Source organism: Bombina bombina, chromosome 10 (genome assembly GCF_027579735.1).
Source record: "Bombina bombina isolate aBomBom1 chromosome 10, aBomBom1.pri, whole genome shotgun sequence".
NCBI lineage: Eukaryota > Metazoa > Chordata > Amphibia > Anura > Bombinatoridae > Bombina > Bombina bombina.
In genome coordinates, this window is record NC_069508.1 from 172,431,103 (window position 1) to 172,455,284 (window position 24,182).

A 24,182-nucleotide genomic window follows, 5' to 3' on the forward strand; every position below is an offset into this window, starting at 1 on the left:
TGTATATATGCTAGAAAACCACACAAATGCTTGTATATATACTAGAAAGTCACACAAATACATGTATATATGCTAGAAAGTCACACAAATACATGTATATATGCTAGAAAGTCACACAAATGCATGTATATATGCTAGAAAGTCACACAAATACATGTATATATGCTAGAAAGTCACACAAATACATGTATATATGCTAGAAAGTCACACAAATGCATGTATATATGCTAGAAAGTCACACAAATACATGTATATATGCTAGAAAGTCACACAAATGCATGTATATATGCTAGAAAGTCACACAAATGCATGTATATATGCTAGAAAACCACACAAATGCTTGTATATATACTAGAAAGTCACACAAATGCATGTATATATGCTAGAAAGTCACACAAATGCATGTATATATGCTAGAAAGTCACACAAATGCATGTATATATGCTAGAAAACCACACAAATGCATGTATATATGCTAGAAAGTCACACAAATGCATGTATATATGCTAGAAAGTCACACAAATACATGTATATATGCTAGAAAGTAACACAAATACATGTATATATGCTAGAAAGTCACACAAATGCATGTATATATGTTAGAAAGCTGCACAAATGCATGTATATATGTTTGAAAGTCACACAAATGCATGTATATATGCTAGAAAGTCACACAAATGCATGTATATATGCTAGAAAGTCACACAAATGCATGTATATTTGCTAGAAAGTCACACAAATACATGTATATATGCTAGAAAGTCACACAAATGAATGTATATATGCTAGAAAGTCACACAAATACATGTATATATGCTAGAAAGTCACACAAATACATGTATATATGCTAGAAAACCACACAAATACATGTATATATGTTAGAAAGTCACACAAATGCATGTATATATGTTAGAAAGCTGCACAAATGCATGTATATATGCTAGAAAGTCACACAAATGCATGTATATATGCTAGAAAGTCACACAAATGCATGTATATATGCTAGAAAGTCACACAAATGCATGTATATATGCTAGAAAGTCACACAAATACATGTATATATGCTAGAAAGTCACACAAATGCATGTATATTTGCTAGAAAGTCACACAAATGCATGTATATATGCTAGAAAGTCACACAAATACATGTATATATGCTAGAAAGTCACACAAATGCATGTATATATGCTAGAAAGTCACACAAATGCATGTATATTTGCTAGAAAGTCACACAAATGCATGTATATATGCTAGAAAGTCACACAAATGCATGTATATATGCTAGAAAACCACACAAATACATGTATATATGCTAGAAAGTCACACAAATGCATGTATATATGCTAGAAAGTCACACAAATGCATGTATATATGCTAGAAAGTCACACAAATACATGTATATAGAAACATAGAAACATAGATATTGACGGCAGATAAGAGCCATAGGCCCAGCAAGTCTGCCCGACCTTACCTAACAGTATAAACTTATCTAGTTCGTAGGATAGCCCTATGCTTGTCCCATGCATTTTTAAAGTCCCCCACAGTGTTTGTTGCTACTACCTCTTGAGGAAGTTTATTCCATAAATCAATCACTCTTTCTGTAAAGAAGTGCTTCCTCAAATTACTTCTGAATCTACTACCCTTTAGCTTGAGCTCATGACCCCTTGTTCTTGAATTTTCCATTTTATGTAAAATACCCACAGCCTCAGTTTTACTAAACCCTTTAATGTACTTGAAAGTTGCTATCATATCACCTCTTTCCCTTCTCTCCTCTAAGCTATACATATTTAGGTCATTGAGCCTATCCTGGTAAGTTTTATTTTTTAGACCATGTACCATTTTGGTAGCCCTCCTTTGCACAGATTCAAGTTTGTTAATATCCTTCTGAAGATATGGTCTCCAGAACTGCACACAATACTCAAGATGAGGCCTAACTAATGATCTATAAAGTGGCATAAGAACCTTACTATTTCTGCTGCAAATATATGTATATATGTTAGAAAGTCACACAAATACATGTATATATGCTAGAAAGTCACACAAATGCATGTATATATGCTAGAAAGTCACACAAATACATGTATATATGCTAGAAAGTCACACAAATGCATGTATATATGTTAGAAAGTCACACAAATGCATGTATATATGCTAGAAAGTCACACAAATGCATGTATATATGCTAGAAAGTCACACAAATGCATGTATATATGCTAGAAAGCCACACAAATACATGTATATATGTTAGAAAGTCACACAAATGCATGTATATATGCTAGAAAGCCACACAAATACATGTATATATGTTAGAAAGTCACACAAATACATGTATATATGCTAGAAAGTCACACAAATGCATGTATATATGCTAGAAAGCCACACAAATACATGCATATATGCTAGAAAGTCACACAAATGCATGTATATATGTTAGAAAGTCACACAAATGCATGTATATATGCTAGAAAGTCACACAAATGCATGTATATATGCTAGAAAGCTGCACAAATGCATGTATATATGTTAGAAAGTCACACAAATGCATGTATATATGCTAGAAAGCCACACAAATATATGTATATATGCTAGAAAGTCACACAAATGCATGTATATATGCTAAAAAGTCACACAAATGCATGTATATATGCTAGAAAGCCACACAAATGCATGTATATATGCTAGAAAGTCACACAAATGCATGTATATATGCTAGAAAGTCACACAAATGCATGTATATATGCTAGAAAGTCACACAAATACATGTATATATGCTAGAAAGTCACACAAATGCATGTATATATGCTAGAAAGTCACACAAATGCATGTATATATGCTAGAAAGTCACACAAATGCATGTATATATACTAGAAAGCCGCCCAAATGTATGTATAAATGCTTGAAAGTCATACAAATGTCTGAAAAAATGCTTGAAAGTTACACAAATGAATGTATAAATGCTTGAAATGCACACAAATGTTTAAATATTTGCTTGAAAGCCACACAAATGCCTGTATATGCCAGAAAGCCGCACACACGCATGTATATATGCTTAAAGCCGCACAAATGCATGTATAAACGATTGAAAGCCGCACAAATGCATGAATATATGCCAGAAAGCCGCACAAATGCGTGTATAAATGCCTGAAAGCTGTACAAATGAATAAATATATGCTTGAAAGCTACACAAATGCATGTATATATGCCAGAAATCCACACAAATGCAGTATAAATGCTTAAAAGCTGCACAAATGCATGTATATATGCTAGAAAGCCAAACAAATGCATGCATATATGCTAAAAAGTCACACAAATGCATGTATATATGCTAGAAAGTCACACAAATGTCTGTATAAATGCTTGAAAGTCACAAAAATGCATGTATATATGTTAGAAAGTCACACAAATACATGTATATATGTTAGAAAGTCACACAAATACATGTATATATGCTAGAAAGTCACACAAATGCATGTATATATGTTAGAAAGCCACACAAATGCATGTAAGTATATATGCTAGAAAGCCGCATGCATGCATTTATAAATGCTTGAAAGCTGCAAAAATTAATGAATAAATGCTTGAAAGTCACACAAATGCATGTATATATGCTTGAAAGCCGCACAAATGCATGTATATATGCTAGAAAGTCACACAAATGCATGTATATATGTTAGAAAGCCACACAAATACATGTGTATATGCTAGAAAGTCACACAAATACATGTATATATGTTAGAAAGTCACACAAATGCATGTATATATGCTAGAAAGTCACACAAATACATGTATATATGCTAGAAAGTCACACAAATGCATGTATATATGCCAGAAAGTCACACAAATACATATATATATGCTAGAAAGTCACACAAATGCATGTATATATGCTAGAAAGTCACACAAATGCATGTATATATGCTAAAAAGTCACACAAATGCATGTATATATGTTAGAAAGTCACACAAATGCATGTATATATGCTAAAAAGTCACACAAATGCATGTATATATGTTAGAAAGTCACACAAATGCATGTATATATGCTAGAAAGTCACACAAATACATGTATATATGCTAGAAAGTCACACAAATGCATGTATATATGTTAGAAAGTCACACAAATGCATGTATATATGCTAGAAAGTCACACAAATGCATGTATATATGTTAGAAAGTCACACAAATGCATGTATATATGCTAGAAAGTCACACAAATGAATGTATATATGTTAGAAAGTCACACAAATGCATATATATATGTTAGAAAGTCACACAAATACATGTATATATGCTAGAAAGTCACACAAATGAATGTATATATGCTAGAAAGTCACACAAATGAATGTATATATGCTAGAAAGTCACACAAATGCATGTATATATGCTAGAAAGCCACACAAATGCATGTATATATGCTATAAAGTCACACAAATACATGTATATATGCTAGAAAGTCACACAAATGCATGTATATATGCTAGAAAGTCACACAAATGCATGTATATATGCTAGAAAGCCACACAAATGCATGTATATATGCTAGAATGCCACACAAATGCATGTATATAAGCTAGAAAGTCACACAAATGCATGTATATATGTTAGAAAGCCACTCAAATGCATGTATATATGTTAGAAAGCCGCACAAATGCATGTATAAATGCTTGAAAGCCGCACAAATGCACGTATATATGGTTGAAAGTCGCACAAATGCATGTATATATGCTAGAAAGCCACACAAATGCATGTATATATGCTAGAAAGCTGCACAAATGCATGTATATATGCTAGAAAGCTGCCCAAATGCATGTATATATGCTAGAAAGCCACACAAATGCATGTATATATGCTAGAAAGCCACACAAATGCATGTATATATCCTAGAAAGTCACACAAATGCATATATATATATATATATATAATAGAAAGCCACTCAAATGCATGTATATATGCTAGAAAGCTGCACAAATGCATGTATATATGTTAGAAAGTCACACAAATGCATGTAAGTATATATGCCAGAAAGCCGCACAAATGCATGTATATATGCTAGAAAACCACACAAATGCTTGTATATATACTAGAAAACCACACAAATGCATGTATATATGCTAGAAAGCTGCACAAATGCATGTATATATGCTAAAAAGTCACACAAATGCATGTATATATGCTAGAAAGTCACACAAATGCATGTATATATGTTAAAAAGCCACACAAATGCATGTATATATGCTAGAAAGTCACACAAATGCATGTATATATGCTAGAAAGTCAAACAAATGCATGTATATATGCTAGAAAACCACACAAATGCATGTATATATGCTAGAAAGTCACACAAATGCATGTATATATGCTAGAAAGTCACACAAATGCATGTATATATACTGGAAAACCACACAAATGCATGTATATATGCTAGAAAGCTGCACAAATGCATGTATATATGCTAGAAAGCTGCACAAATGCATGTATATATGCTAGAAAACCACACAAATGCATATATATATATATATGCTAGAAAGTCACACAAATGCATGTATATATGCTAGAAAGTCACACAAATACATGTATATATGTTAGAAAGCTGCACAAATGCATGTATATACACTAGAAAGTCACACAAATGCATGTATATATGCTAGAAAGTCACACAAATACATGTATATATGCAAGATAACCTCACAAATACTTCTAGTGCTGCAGAATCTGTTGGCGTTCTACAAATAACCGATAATAATAATAATATATATATATGTTAAAAAGCCGCACAAATGCATATATATATATGCTCGAAAACAGCACAAATGCATGTATATATGCTAAAATGTCACACAAATGCATATACATATATATTAGCTAGAAAGCTGCACAAATGCATGTATAAATGCTTAAAATGCACACCAATGTCTGTATAAATGCTTGAAAGCCACACAAATGCATGTATAAATGCTTAAAATGCACACCAATGTCTGTATAAATGCTTGAAAGTCATACAAATGCATGTATGTATATATATATATATATATATATATATATATATATATATATATATTAGAAAGCCACACAAATGCATGTACTGTATACACAGTCGAATGCAAAAGTTTAGGCACCCCTGACAATCTCCATGATTTTAATTTATAAATAATTGTGTGTTTGGATCAGCAATTTCATTTTGATCTATCAAATAACTGATAGACACAGTAATATTTCAGTAGTGAAATGAGGTTTATTGAATTAACAGAAAATTTGCAATATGCATCAAATCGAAATTAGACAGGAGCATAAATTTGGGCACCCTTGTCATTTTGTTGATTTAAATACCTGTAACTACCTAGCACTGATTAATTGGAACACACAGTTGGTTTGGTGAGCCCATTAAGCCTTGAACTTCATAGACAGGTGCATCCAATCATGAGAAAAGGTATTTAAAGTGGCAAATTGCAAGTTGTTGTTCTCTTTTGACTCTCCTCTGAAGAATGGCATCATGGGGGCCTCAAAACAACCCTCAAATGACCTGAAAACAAAGTTTGTTCAACATTATAGTTTAGGGGAAGGCTACAAAAAGCTATTGCAGAGATTTAAGCTGTCAGTGTCCACTGTGAGGAACATAGTGAGGAAATGGAAGACCACAGGCACAGTTCTTGTTAAGGCCAGAAGTGGCAGGCCAAGTAAAATATCGGAGAGGCAAAGGCAAAGGATGGTGAGAACGGTCAAAAACAGCTCACAGACCACCTCCAAAGACCTAAAACATCATCTTGCTTCAAATGGTGTCACTGTGCATCGTTCAACAATTAAGCTCACTTTGCACAAGGAGAAGCTGTATGGGAGAGTGATGCGGAAGAAGCCTTTTCTGCACACACACCACAAACAGAGTCTCTTGAGATATGCAAACGCACATTTGGACAAGCCAGCTTCATTTTGGAAGAAGGTGCTGTGGACTGATGAAACAAAGATTGAGTTATTTGGTCATAACAAGGGGCGTTATGCATGGTGGCAAATTAACACAGCTTTCCAAGACAAACACTTGCTACCCACAGTAAAATTTGGTAGATGTTCCATCATGCTGTGGGCTGTGTGGCCAGTGCCGGTACTGGGAATCTTGAGGATCGAATGGATTCCACTCAATATCAGCAGATACTTAAAAATATAGTTGAGGAATCAGTTACAAAGTTGAAGTTATGCCGGGGCTGGATATTTCAACAAGACAACGACCCACAAAACTGCTCAAAATCTACTTTGGCATTTATGCAGAGGAACAAGTACAATGTTCTGGAATGGCCATCCCAGTCCCCAGACCTGAATATCATTGAAAATCTGTGCGGTAATTTGAAGCGGGCTGTCCATGCTCGGCAACCTTCAAACCTAACTGAACTGGAGATGTTTTGCAAAGAGGAATGGTCCAAAATACCTTCATCCAGAATCCAGACACTCATTGCGGGTTATAGGAAGCGTCTAGAGGCTGTTATTTCTGCTAAAGGAGGCTCTACTAAATATTGATGCAATATTTCTGTTGGGGTGCCCACATTTATGCACCTGTCAAATTTCATTTGGATGCATATTGCACATTTTTTGTTAATCCTATAAACCGCATTTTGCTCTTGAAAAATTACTGTGTCCTTCAGTTATTTGATAGATCAAAATGAAATTGCTGATCCAAACACATACGGCTAGATTACGAGTTTTTCATTTTGAGCTGTGCGGTGCTAACAAGCAGTTTTCTCTCTCCGCTCACTTACCTGCAGCGCTGGTATTACAGGTTTTTACAAACCCGGCGTTAAAAGGCAAGAAGTGAGCATTGATCAAAATTTTGCTCCTTACCGCACTCCAATACCAGCGCTGCTTAACCCTTGCGAGTCTGGGCTAAAGTGCCTACATCGGAACAACTGTTCCGATGTAGACAAATTGAAACCACGCGATTGTGCACACGATTGCGAGATTTCAATTATTGGATCGCGTCTGGGGGGCATCCCTACAACGCTAGGAACGCCCCCAAGACCGCGATCAAGTCCTGACTGCACAAAAGGCTTCAGGACAGCCGTTAGTTATGACATTCTATTCCGTCATAACGGCTTTAAAGCCCAGTCTAATTATGACGGAATAGAATGTCATAACGGCTTTAAAAGGTTAAGTGAGCGGTGAGCTGGTCGGACTTGGAGCCGGCTGAGAAAAAGTCTAACACGCAAAAAAGCAGAGTAAAGCTCAGTAACGCAGCCCCATTGATTCCTATGGGGAAACTAAAGTTATGTTTACACCTAACACCCTAACATAAACCCAGAGTCTAAACACCCCTATTCTTACACTTATTAACCCCTAATCTGCCGCCCCCGACATCGCCAATACCTACATTATACTTATTAACCCCAAATCTGCCGCTCCGGACACCGCCGCCACCTACATTATAGTTATGAACCCTTAATCTGCTGCCCCCAACATCGCCGACACCTACATTATATTTATTAACCCCTAATTTGCTGCCCCCAATGTCGCCGCAGCCTACCTACATTTATTAACCCCTAATCTGCTGCCCCCAATGTCACCGCCACTATAATAAGCATATTAACCGCTAAACCGTCGCACTCCCGCCTCGCAAATATTAGTTAAACATTATTAACCCCTAATCTGCCATCGCTAACATTGACGCCATCATCTACATTTATTAACCCCTAATCTGCCGCCCCCAAAGTCGCCGCCACTATACTAAATGTATTAACCCCTAAACCTAAGTCTAACTCTAACCCTAACACCCCCTAATTGAAATATAATTTAAATAAATCTAACTAAAAATTCCTATCATTACCTAAATAATTCCTATTTAAAACTAAATACTTGCCTATAAAATAAATCCTAAAATAGCTACAATATAACTAATAGTTACATTGTAGCTAGCTTAGGGTTTATTTTTATTTTACAGGCAAGTTTGTATTTATTTTAAATAGGTAGAATAGTTATTAAATAGTTATTAACTATTTAATAACTACCTAGCTAAAATAAATACAAAAGTACCTGTAAAATAAAACCTAAGGTAGAAAAAATCCTATTGGCTGATACAATCAGCCAATAGGATTGAAGTTCAATCCTATTGGCTGATACAATCAGCCAATAGGATTGAACTCGCATTCTATTTGCTGTTCCAATCAGCTAATAGAATGCAAGCTCAATTCTATTGGCTGATTGGATCAGCCAATAGGATTGAACTTCAATCCTATTGTCTGGTTGCATCAGCCAATATGATTTTTTTCTACCTTAATTCCGATTGGCTGATAGAATTATATCAGCCAATCGGAATCTAAGGGCCGCCATCTTGGATGACGTCACTTAAAGGAACCTTCATTCGTCGGGTAGTCGTCGGATGAAGAGGATGCTCCGCGTCGGATGTCTTGAAGATGGACCTGCTCCGTGTCGGATGGATGAAGATAGAAGATGCCGTCTGGATGAAGACTTCTGCCCGTCTGGAGGACCACTTTGCACGGCTTGGATGAAGACTTCTCCCGGCTTCGTTGAGGACTTCGGCCCGGTTGGATGAAGACTTCTGCTGCTTAATTGAGGATGGATGTCCGGTCTTCAGAACTGTAAGTCGATCTTCAGGGGGTTAGTGTTAGGATTTTTTAAGGGTGTTTTGGTGGGTTTTATTTTTAGGTTAGGGTTTGGGCCGCAAAAGAGCTAACTGCCCTTTTAAGGGTAATGCCCATCCAAATGCCCTTTTCAGGGCAATGGGGAGCTTAGGTTTTTTTAGATAGTATTTTATTTGGGGGGTTGGTTGTGTGGGTGGTGGGTTTTACTGTTGAGGGGGTTGTTTGTATTTTTTTACAGGTAAAAGAGCTGATTACTTTGGGGCAATGCCCTGCAAAAGGCCCTTTTAAGGGCTATTGGTAGTTTAGTTTAGGCTAGGGTCTTTTTTTATTTTGGGGGGGCTTTTTTATTTTTATAGGGCTATTAGATTAGGTGTAATCAGTTTAAATATCTTGTAATTTGTTTATTATTTTTTGTAATTTAGTGGGGGGGGGGTTTGTACTTTAGCTAATTTAATTTAATTTATTTTATTGTTGTTAATTTAGTTAATTTATTTAATTATAGTGTAGTGTTAGGTGTTACTTAGGTTAGGTTTTATTTTACCGGTATTTTTGTATTTATTTTAACTAGGTAGTTATTTAATAACTATTCGACCTAGTTAAAATAAATACAAACTTGCCTGTAAAATAAAAATAAACCCTAAGATAGCTACAATGTAACTATTAGTTATATTGTAGCTAGCTTAGGGTTTATTTTACAGGTAAGTATTTAGTTTTAAATAGGAGTTATTTAGGTAATGATAGGAATTTTTAGATAGATTTACTTAAATTATATTTCAATTAGGGGGTGTTAGGGTTAGACTTAGGTTTAGGGGTTAATACATTTAGTATAGTGGCGGCGATGTTGGGGGCGGCAGATTAGGGGTTTATAAATGTAGGTAGGTGGTGGCGATGTTATGGATGGCAGATTAGGGGTTAATTAACTAATGTTTGTGAGGCAGGAGTGTGGCGGTTTAGGGGTTAATATGTTTATTATAGTGGTGGCGACATTGGGGGCAGCAGATTAGGGGTTAATAAATATAATGTAGGTGTTGGCAACGTTGGGGGCAGCAGATTAGGGGTTCATAAATATAATGTAGGTGGTGGCGGTGTCCGGAGCGGCAGATTAGGGGTTAAAACTTTTATTTTAGTGTTTGCGATGCGGGAGGGCCTCGGTTTAGGGGTTAATAGGTAGTTTATGGGTGTTAGTGTACTTTTTTGCACTTTAGCTATGAGTTTTATGTTACAGCATTGTACCATAAAACTCTTAACTACTGACTTTTAAATGCATTAGGGATCTTGGAGGTAGAGGGTGTACCACTCACCTTTTGGCCTACCAGGACAGACTCGTAATAACGGCGCTATGGAAGTCCCATAGAATAAAGACTTTACGAAGTTTACGTAAGTTTACGATTGTATGCCAGAAAGCCGCACAAATGCATGTATAAATCCTTGAAAGCCACACAAATGCATATATAAATGCTTGAAAGCCACACAAATGCATATATAAATGCTTGAAAGGCACACAAATGTTTGTATATTTGCTAGAAAGTCACACAAATGCATGTATATATGCTAGAAACCAAAACAAATGCATGTATATATGCCAGAAAGTCGCACAAATGCATGTATATATGCTATAAAGTCACATTTTATTAGGTTTATAATGCTGTTTAGCAAATGTTTTGTTCATTTAACTTACTTTAATTATATATTCTGTGTTGTGTGATTATTTTATTAGGTTTATAATGCTGTTTAACATTTAGAGTCTTCATTTCAAAGCTTTAAAAATAATGTATTAGGTGCTAGTTATGACAATTTTGAGAGGGGCCTGGAACCCAACTCCCTCACTTCCCATTGACTTACATTATAAACTGGGTTTCAATTTACAATGGTTTCGATTTATAACCATTCCTTCTGGAACCTAACCCCGGCGTAAACTGAGGTGTACCTGTATATATGCTAGAAAGCTGCACAAATGCATGTATATATGCTAGAAAGTCACACAAATGCATGTATATACGCTAGATAACCGCACAAATGCATGTATATATGCTAGAAAGTCACACAAATACATGTATATATGTTATAAAGTCACACAAATGCATGTATATATGCCAGAAAGCCGCAGAAATGGTTGTATATATACTAGAAAGCCGCACAAATGCATGTATATATGCCAGAAAGCTGCACAAATGCATGTATATATGCCAGAAAGCTGCACAAATGCATGTATATATGCTAGAAACTCACACAAATGTGTGTATATATGCTAGAAAGTCACACAAATAGATGTATATATGCTAAAAAGTCACACAAATGCATGTATATATGCTAGAAACTCACACAAATGTGTGTATATATGCTAGAAAGTCACACAAATAGATGTATATATGCTAAAAAGCCACACAAATGCATGTATATATGTTAGAAAGTCACACAAATGCATGTATATATGCTAGAAAGTCACACAAATGCATGTATATATGCTAGAAAGCCACACAAATACATGTATATATGTTAGAAAGTCACACAAATGCATGTATATATGCCAGAAAGTCGCACAAATGCATGTATATATGCTAAAAAGTCACACAAATGCATGTATATATGCCAGAAAGTCGCACAAATACATGTATATATGCTAAAAAGTCACACAAATGCATGTATATATGCTAGAAAGCTACACAAATACATGTATATATGTTAGAAAGTCACACAAATGCATGTATATATGCTAGAAAGCTACACAAATACATGTATATATGTTAGAAAGTCACACAAACGCATGTATATATGCCAGAAAGTCGCACAAATGCATGTATATATGCCAGAAAGTCACACAAATACATGTATATATGTTAGAAAGTCACACAAATGCATGTATATATGCCAGAAAGTCGCACAAATGCATGTATGTATGCTAGAAAGTCACACAAATGCATGTATATATGCTAGAAAGTCACACAAATGCATGTATATATGCTAGAAAGTCACACAAATGCATGTATATATGTTAGAAAGTCACACAAATGCATGTATATATGCTAGAAAACCACACAAATGCATGTATATATGCTAGAAAGTCATACAAATGCATGTATATATGCTAAAAAGTCACACAAATGCATGTATATATGCTAGAATGTCATACAAATGCATGTATATATGCTAAAAAGTCACACAAATGCATGTATATATGCTAGAAAGTCACACAAATGCATGTATATATGCTAGAAAGTCACACAAATGCATGTATATACGCTAGAAAGTCACACAAATGCATGTATATATGCTAGAAAGTCACACAAATACATGTATATATGCTAGAAAGTCATACAAATGCATGTATATATGCTAGAAAGTCACACAAATGCATGTATATATACTAGAAAGTAACACAAATGCATGTATATATGTTAGAAAGTCACACAAATACATGTATATATGCTAGAAAGTCATACAAATGCATGTATATATGTTAGAAAGTCACACAAATGCATGTATATATGCCAGAAAGTCACACAAATGCATGTATATACGCCAGAAAGTCACACAAATGCATGTATAAATGTTAGAAAGCCACACAAATAGATGTATATATGCTAGAAAGTCACACAAATGCATGTATATATGCCAGAAAGTCACACAAATGCATGTATATATGCTAGAAAGCCACACAAATAGATGTATATATGCTAGAAAGTCACACAAATGCATGTATATATGTTAGAAAGTCACACAAATGCATGTATATATGCTAGAAAGTCACACAAATGCATGTATATATGCTAGAAAGTCACACAAATGCATGTATATATGCTAGAAAGTCACACAAATACATGTATATATGCTAGAAAGTCACACAAATGCATGTATATATGCTAGAAAGCTGCACAAATGCATGTATATATGCTAGAAAGCTGCACAAATGCATGTATATATGCTAGAAAACCACACAAATGCATATATATATATATATGCTAGAAAGTCACACAAATGCATGTATATATGCTAGAAAGTCACACAAATACATGTATATATGTTAGAAAGCTGCACAAATGCATGTATATACACTAGAAAGTCACACAAATGCATGTATATATGCTAGAAAGTCACACAAATACATGTATATATGCAAGATAACCTCACAAATACTTCTAGTGCTGCAGAATCTGTTGGCGTTCTACAAATAACCGATAATAATAATAATATATATATATGTTAAAAAGCCGCACAAATGCATATATATATATGCTCGAAAACAGCACAAATGCATGTATATATGCTAAAATGTCACACAAATGCATATACATATATATTAGCTAGAAAGCTGCACAAATGCATGTATAAATGCTTAAAATGCACACCAATGTCTGTATAAATGCTTGAAAGCCACACAAATGCATGTATAAATGCTTAAAATGCACACCAATGTCTGTATAAATGCTTGAAAGTCATACAAATGCATGTATGTATATATATATATATATATATATATATATATATATATATATATATATATATATTAGAAAGCCACACAAATGCATGTACTGTATACACAGTCGAATGCAAAAGTTTAGGCACCCCTGACAATCTCCATGATTTTAATTTATAAATAATTGTGTGTTTGGATCAGCAATTTCATTTTGATCTATCAAATAACTGATAGACACAGTAATATTTCAGTAGTGAAATGAGGTTTATTGAATTAACAGAAAATTTGCAATATGCATCAAATCGAAATTAGACAGGAGCATAAATTTGGGCACCCTTGTCATTTTGTTGATTTAAATACCTGTAACTACCTAGCACTGATTAATTGGAACACACAGTTGGTTTGGTGAGCCCATTAAGCCTTGAACTTCATAGACAGGTGCATCCAATCATGAGAAAAGGTATTTAAAGTGGCAAATTGCAAGTTGTTGTTCTCTTTTGACTCTCCTCTGAAGAATGGCATCATGGGGGCCTCAAAACAACCCTCAAATGACCTGAAAACAAAGTTTGTTCAACATTATAGTTTAGGGGAAGGCTACAAAAAGCTATTGCAGAGATTTAAGCTGTCAGTGTCCACTGTGAGGAACATAGTGAGGAAATGGAAGACCACAGGCACAGTTCTTGTTAAGGCCAGAAGTGGCAGGCCAAGTAAAATATCGGAGAGGCAAAGGCAAAGGATGGTGAGAACGGTCAAAAACAGCTCACAGACCACCTCCAAAGACCTAAAACATCATCTTGCTTCAAATGGTGTCACTGTGCATCGTTCAACAATTAAGCTCACTTTGCACAAGGAGAAGCTGTATGGGAGAGTGATGCGGAAGAAGCCTTTTCTGCACACACACCACAAACAGAGTCTCTTGAGATATGCAAACGCACATTTGGACAAGCCAGCTTCATTTTGGAAGAAGGTGCTGTGGACTGATGAAACAAAGATTGAGTTATTTGGTCATAACAAGGGGCGTTATGCATGGTGGCAAATTAACACAGCTTTCCAAGACAAACACTTGCTACCCACAGTAAAATTTGGTAGATGTTCCATCATGCTGTGGGCTGTGTGGCCAGTGCCGGTACTGGGAATCTTGAGGATCGAATGGATTCCACTCAATATCAGCAGATACTTAAAAATATAGTTGAGGAATCAGTTACAAAGTTGAAGTTATGCCGGGGCTGGATATTTCAACAAGACAACGACCCACAAAACTGCTCAAAATCTACTTTGGCATTTATGCAGAGGAACAAGTACAATGTTCTGGAATGGCCATCCCAGTCCCCAGACCTGAATATCATTGAAAATCTGTGCGGTAATTTGAAGCGGGCTGTCCATGCTCGGCAACCTTCAAACCTAACTGAACTGGAGATGTTTTGCAAAGAGGAATGGTCCAAAATACCTTCATCCAGAATCCAGACACTCATTGCGGGTTATAGGAAGCGTCTAGAGGCTGTTATTTCTGCTAAAGGAGGCTCTACTAAATATTGATGCAATATTTCTGTTGGGGTGCCCACATTTATGCACCTGTCAAATTTCATTTGGATGCATATTGCACATTTTTTGTTAATCCTATAAACCGCATTTTGCTCTTGAAAAATTACTGTGTCCTTCAGTTATTTGATAGATCAAAATGAAATTGCTGATCCAAACACATACGGCTAGATTACGAGTTTTTCATTTTGAGCTGTGCGGTGCTAACAAGCAGTTTTCTCTCTCCGCTCACTTACCTGCAGCGCTGGTATTACAGGTTTTTACAAACCCGGCGTTAAAAGGCAAGAAGTGAGCATTGATCAAAATTTTGCTCCTTACCGCACTCCAATACCAGCGCTGCTTAACCCTTGCGAGTCTGGGCTAAAGTGCCTACATCGGAACAACTGTTCCGATGTAGACAAATTGAAACCACGCGATTGTGCACACGATTGCGAGATTTCAATTATTGGATCGCGTCTGGGGGGCATCCCTACAACGCTAGGAACGCCCCCAAGACCGCGATCAAGTCCTGACTGCACAAAAGGCTTCAGGACAGCCGTTAGTTATGACATTCTATTCCGTCATAACGGCTTTAAAGCCCAGTCTAATTATGACGGAATAGAATGTCATAACGGCTTTAAAAGGTTAAGTGAGCGGTGAGCTGGTCGGACTTGGAGCCGGCTGAGAAAAAGTCTAACACGCAAAAAAGCAGAGTAAAGCTCAGTAACGCAGCCCCATTGATTCCTATGGGGAAACTAAAGTTATGTTTACACCTAACACCCTAACATAAACCCAGAGTCTAAACACCCCTATTCTTACACTTATTAACCCCTAATCTGCCGCCCCCGACATCGCCAATACCTACATTATACTTATTAACCCCAAATCTGCCGCTCCGGACACCGCCGCCACCTACATTATAGTTATGAACCCTTAATCTGCTGCCCCCAACATCGCCGACACCTACATTATATTTATTAACCCCTAATTTGCTGCCCCCAATGTCGCCGCAGCCTACCTACATTTATTAACCCCTAATCTGCTGCCCCCAATGTCACCGCCACTATAATAAGCATATTAACCGCTAAACCGTCGCACTCCCGCCTCGCAAATATTAGTTAAACATTATTAACCCCTAATCTGCCATCGCTAACATTGACGCCATCATCTACATTTATTAACCCCTAATCTGCCGCCCCCAAAGTCGCCGCCACTATACTAAATGTATTAACCCCTAAACCTAAGTCTAACTCTAACCCTAACACCCCCTAATTGAAATATAATTTAAATAAATCTAACTAAAAATTCCTATCATTACCTAAATAATTCCTATTTAAAACTAAATACTTGCCTATAAAATAAATCCTAAAATAGCTACAATATAACTAATAGTTACATTGTAGCTAGCTTAGGGTTTATTTTTATTTTACAGGCAAGTTTGTATTTATTTTAAATAGGTAGAATAGTTATTAAATAGTTATTAACTATTTAATAACTACCTAGCTAAAATAAATACAAAAGTACCTGTAAAATAAAACCTAAGGTAGAAAAAATCCTATTGGCTGATACAATCAGCCAATAGGATTGAAGTTCAATCCTATTGGCTGATACAATCAGCCAATAGGATTGAACTCGCATTCTATTTGCTGTTCCAATCAGCTAATAGAATGCAAGCTCAATTCTATTGGCTGATTGGATCAGCCAATAGGATTGAACTTCAATCCTATTGTCTGGTTGCATCAGCCAATATGATTTTTTTCTACCTTAATTCCGATTGGCTGATAGAATTATATCAGCCAATCGGAATCTAAGGGCCGCCATCTTGGATGACGTCACTTAAAGGAACCTTCATTCGTCGGGTAGTCGTCGGATGAAGAGGATGCTCCGCGTCGGATGTCTTGAAGATGGACCTGCTCCGTGTCGGATGGATGAAGATAGAAGATGCCGTCTGGATGAAGACTTCTGCCCGTCTGGAGGACCACTTTGCACGGCTTGGATGAAGACTTCTCCCGGCTTCGTTGAGGACTTCGGCCCGGTTGGATGAAGACTTCTGCTGCTTAATTGAGGATGGATGTCCGGTCTTCAGAACTGTAAGTCGATCTTCAGGGGGTTAGTGTTAGGATTTTTTAAGGGTGTTTTGGTGGGTTTTATTTTTAGGTTAGGGTTTGGGCCGCAAAAGAGCTAACTGCCCTTTTAAGGGTAATGCCCATCCAAATGCCCTTTTCAGGGCAATGGGGAGCTTAGGTTTTTTTAGATAGTATTTTATTTGGGGGGTTGGTTGTGTGGGTGGTGGGTTTTACTGTTGAGGGGGTTGTTTGTATTTTTTTACAGGTAAAAGAGCTGATTACTTTGGGGCAATGCCCTGCAAAAGGCCCTTTTAAGGGCTATTGGTAGTTTAGTTTAGGCTAGGGTCTTTTTTTATTTTGGGGGGGCTTTTTTATTTTTATAGGGCTATTAGATTAGGTGTAATCAGTTTAAATATCTTGTAATTTGTTTATTATTTTTTGTAATTTAGTGGGGGGGGGGTTTGTACTTTAGCTAATTTAATTTAATTTATTTTATTGTTGTTAATTTAGTTAATTTATTTAATTATAGTGTAGTGTTAGGTGTTACTTAGGTTAGGTTTTATTTTACCGGTATTTTTGTATTTATTTTAACTAGGTAGTTATTTAATAACTATTCGACCTAGTTAAAATAAATACAAACTTGCCTGTAAAATAAAAATAAACCCTAAGATAGCTACAATGTAACTATTAGTTATATTGTAGCTAGCTTAGGGTTTATTTTACAGGTAAGTATTTAGTTTTAAATAGGAGTTATTTAGGTAATGATAGGAATTTTTAGATAGATTTACTTAAATTATATTTCAATTAGGGGGTGTTAGGGTTAGACTTAGGTTTAGGGGTTAATACATTTAGTATAGTGGCGGCGATGTTGGGGGCGGCAGATTAGGGGTTTATAAATGTAGGTAGGTGGTGGCGATGTTATGGATGGCAGATTAGGGGTTAATTAACTAATGTTTGTGAGGCAGGAGTGTGGCGGTTTAGGGGTTAATATGTTTATTATAGTGGTGGCGACATTGGGGGCAGCAGATTAGGGGTTAATAAATATAATGTAGGTGTTGGCAACGTTGGGGGCAGCAGATTAGGGGTTCATAAATATAATGTAGGTGGTGGCGGTGTCCGGAGCGGCAGATTAGGGGTTAAAACTTTTATTTTAGTGTTTGCGATGCGGGAGGGCCTCGGTTTAGGGGTTAATAGGTAGTTTATGGGTGTTAGTGTACTTTTTTGCACTTTAGCTATGAGTTTTATGTTACAGCATTGTACCATAAAACTCTTAACTACTGACTTTTAAATGCATTAGGGATCTTGGAGGTAGAGGGTGTACCACTCACCTTTTGGCCTACCAGGACAGACTCGTAATAACGGCGCTATGGAAGTCCCATAGAATAAAGACTTTACGAAGTTTACGTAAGTTTACGATTGTATGCCAGAAAGCCGCACAAATGCATGTATAAATCCTTGAAAGCCACACAAATGCATATATAAATGCTTGAAAGCCACACAAATGCATATATAAATGCTTGAAAGGCACACAAATGTTTGTATATTTGCTAGAAAGTCACACAAATGCATGTATATATGCTAGAAACCAAAACAAATGCATGTATATATGCCAGAAAGTCGCACAAATGCATGTATATATGCTATAAAGTCACATTTTATTAGGTTTATAATGCTGTTTAGCAAATGTTTTGTTCATTTAACTTACTTTAATTATATATTCTGTGTTGTGTGATTATTTTATTAGGTTTATAATGCTGTTTAACATTTAGAGTCTTCATTTCAAAGCTTTAAAAATAATGTATTAGGTGCTAGTTATGACAATTTTGAGAGGGGCCTGGAACCCAACTCCCTCACTTCCCATTGACTTACATTATAAACTGGGTTTCAATTTACAATGGTTTCGATTTATAACCATTCCTTCTGGAACCTAACCCCGGCGTAAACTGAGGTGTACCTGTATATATGCTAGAAAGCTGCACAAATGCATGTATATATGCTAGAAAGTCACACAAATGCATGTATATACGCTAGATAACCGCACAAATGCATGTATATATGCTAGAAAGTCACACAAATACATGTATATATGTTATAAAGTCACACAAATGCATGTATATATGCCAGAAAGCCGCAGAAATGGTTGTATATATACTAGAAAGCCGCACAAATGCATGTATATATGCCAGAAAGCTGCACAAATGCATGTATATATGCCAGAAAGCTGCACAAATGCATGTATATATGCTAGAAACTCACACAAATGTGTGTATATATGCTAGAAAGTCACACAAATAGATGTATATATGCTAAAAAGTCACACAAATGCATGTATATATGCTAGAAACTCACACAAATGTGTGTATATATGCTAGAAAGTCACACAAATAGATGTATATATGCTAAAAAGCCACACAAATGCATGTATATATGTTAGAAAGTCACACAAATGCATGTATATATGCTAGAAAGTCACACAAATGCATGTATATATGCTAGAAAGCCACACAAATACATGTATATATGTTAGAAAGTCACACAAATGCATGTATATATGCCAGAAAGTCGCACAAATGCATGTATATATGCTAAAAAGTCACACAAATGCATGTATATATGCCAGAAAGTCGCACAAATACATGTATATATGCTAAAAAGTCACACAAATGCATGTATATATGCTAGAAAGCTACACAAATACATGTATATATGTTAGAAAGTCACACAAATGCATGTATATATGCTAGAAAGCTACACAAATACATGTATATATGTTAGAAAGTCACACAAACGCATGTATATATGCCAGAAAGTCGCACAAATGCATGTATATATGCCAGAAAGTCACACAAATACATGTATATATGTTAGAAAGTCACACAAATGCATGTATATATGCCAGAAAGTCGCACAAATGCATGTATGTATGCTAGAAAGTCACACAAATGCATGTATATATGCTAGAAAATCACACAAATGCATGTATATATGCTAGAAAGCCACACAAATGCATGTATATATGTTAGAAAGTCACACAAATGCATGTATATATGCTAGAAAACCACACAAATGCATGTATATATGCTAGAAAGTCATACAAATGCATGTATATATGCTAAAAAGTCACACAAATGCATGTATATATGCTAGAATGTCATACAAATGCATGTATATATGCTAAAAAGTCACACAAATGCATGTATATATGCTAGAAAGTCACACAAATGCATGTATATATGCTAGAAAGTCACACAAATGCATGTATATACGCTAGAAAGTCACACAAATGCATGTATATATGCTAGAAAGTCACACAAATACATGTATATATGCTAGAAAGTCATACAAATGCATGTATATATGCTAGAAAGTCACACAAATGCATGTATATATACTAGAAAGTAACACAAATGCATGTATATATGTTAGAAAGTCACACAAATACATGTATATATGCTAGAAAGTCATACAAATGCATGTATATATGTTAGAAAGTCACACAAATGCATGTATATATGCCAGAAAGTCACACAAATGCATGTATATACGCCAGAAAGTCACACAAATGCATGTATAAATGATAGAAAGCCACACAAATAGATGTATATATGCTAGAAAGTCACACAAATGCATGTATATATGCCAGAAAGTCACACAAATGCATGTATATATGCTAGAAAGCCACACAAATAGATGTATATATGCTAGAAAGTCACACAAATGCATGTATATATGTTAGAAAGTCACACAAATGCATGTATATATGCTAGAAAGTCACACAAATGCATGTATATATGCCAGAAAGTCACACAAATGCATGTATATATGCTAGAAAGCCACACAAATAGATGTATATATGCTAGAAAGTCACACAAATGCATGTATATATGTTAGAAAGTCACACAAATGCATGTATATATGTTAGAAAGTCACACAAATGCATGTATATATGCTAGAAAGTCACACAAATGCATGTATATATGTTAGAAAGTCACACAAATGCATGTATATATGTTAGAAAGTCACACAAATGCCTGTATATATGCCAGAAAGTCACACAAATGCATGTATATATGTTAGAAAGTCACACAAATGCATGTATATATGTTAGAAAGTCACACAAATGCATGTATATATGCCAGAAAGTCACACAAATACATGTATATATGCTAGAAAGCCACACAAATGCATGTATATATGCTAGAAGGTCACACAAATGCATGTATATATGCTAGAAAGTCACACAAATGCATATATATATGTTAGAAAGTCACACAAATGCATGTATATATGTTAGAAAGTCACACAAATGCATGTATATATGTTAGAAAGTCACACAAATGCATGTATATATGCTAGAAAGCCACACAAATGCATGTATATATGCTAGAAAGTCACACAAATGCATGTATATATGCTAGAAAGTCACACAAATGCATATATATATATGTTAGAAAGTCACACAAATGCATGTATATATGTTAGAAAGTCACACAAATGCATGACCTTTAAAGTCGTCAATCCCCGGCCTTAATCTTATAACCATTGTAAGTTAAAATAATAACATAAATAAAAGAGTTACCCACAGCTTTGGTATAAAATTTGGCCGCAGCCATTTTATTAACAACACAATTTAAATATTGAGTAATAAATATTTTCAAACATTTTCAAACATTTTTCCACAGAACATACCTGATGTTCATAAATAACATTACTGACAAATAAAACATAAACCACAGCGGTGCTAGTTCCCAAACCCACAAAAACAAGATGGCCGTTATTCAACAACTGGACTCAGCTATATCCCTGTTGAGTCCGTCCAAGTACACCTAAACTTTAATAGGGAACCCCTTGCCCCTATAAAACCAGTTGTCCACTCACCCCATGGAGAGGCAACTACTTAAAATCCTCCAAATCACTTGGCCATATTGCGTACCATATTTGTCTGGGAACTAGCACCCCCGCCTTGCTGCGACAAACACGAACAAGGAAGGAAAACAAAGATTAGGGAGGGAGGGAGGGAGCACTTTCTAGAAAGGTTTGATAATTATTCTGATGACAGATTCTCCCGCTCTTTCTTTAAATGCGTAACAGCGCGTGCTAAGCCCGCCCCCTACAGTAAATAACCAATCACACCCAAGGCCTAATTCCTCCAACGGTCAAGTCCCCTTCCCGTTACTTCGAACTCCCAGGGGTTCCCTGACCTTTAAAGTCGTCAATCCCCGGCCTTAATCTTATAACCATTGTAAGTTAAAATAATAACATAAATAAAAGAGTTACACACAGCTTTGGTATAAAATTTGGCCGCAGCCATTTTATTAACAACACAATTTAAATATTGAGTAATAAATATTTTCAAACATTTTCAAACATTTTTCCACAGAACATACCTGATGTTCATAAATAACATTACTGACAAATAAAACATAAACCACAGCGGTGCTAGTTCCCAAACCCACAAAAACAAGATGGCCGTTATTCAACAACTGGACTCAGCTATATCCCTGTTGAGTCCGTCCAAGTACACCTAAACTTTAATAGGGAACCCCTTGCCCCTATAAAACCAGTTGTCCACTCACCCCATGGAGAGGCAACTACTTAAAATCCTCCAAATCACTTGGCCATATTGCGTACCATATTTGTCTGGGAACTAGCACCCCCGCCACCGACTGGACTGACCGAACAGCCCAGTCCCGCCAAACCCAATATTTTTCCCAAAGCTTCTTTTATATCGAAAATAAATAGCTGCAGCCCAAATTGGTTAAAATGAACACCATCTTTTAAATAAAATTCCTCAGCCCCATCTACTTCAAAATCTGGGTGGAAAACTACGCCTCCCCCCAACCTCTTAACAAAAGAGCTAATTATTTTGTTAATTTTTTTACGACTCTTTTCTAGCCTATCATAATCCCTCGCTGATCTCCAAACCAACCTAGGAGTAATCTGTGACCAAATTATTTTGATTTCAGGATGAAGTTCCTTTATGTTGCCCAGATCTCTTTTGATTCTTCTAACTAGTTCCTTTTGAGGAATCATACCTAAATCATTTCCCCCCAAATGCACTATCAAAACCTGAGGACGAGGAAACATTCTGCCAAAATCTAGAAACAACGGAAAAAAGAGTTCCCAGCACATCCCCCTAATCCCAAACCATTTGACCTCCCATTGATCCACAGGACACCCAAGCTGAAGGCCGCCCATTTTCTTACTGGCCTCAGCATTGGCCCAGTATATAAACGAATGCCCCATCACCCATACGATCTTTACACCTAAAATAAGAGAAAAAGGAGTGTTCAGGATGATTACAACTCAAACATTCCAAAACATACATTCTATTCAAGGTTTTTTTTTTTTTTTTTTTTTTTTTGTTTTTTTATATCCTTAAATCAGGCCTAACATAAGATTTATAACGACTTGAACCCCATCTACCAATCTTTTTAACTATATCCTCTCTGAGACCTAACATAGCGGCTTCAGTAGCAGCTCCAATCCGGAAAGAATGAGATCCAAACTCTAAAGGATTAAGACCCAATAAAACAATTGAACCTCTTAAAATGGCTCTAAATTGATATTGTGATAAAAAAGAACCGTCTGAATGAACCAACAAAGG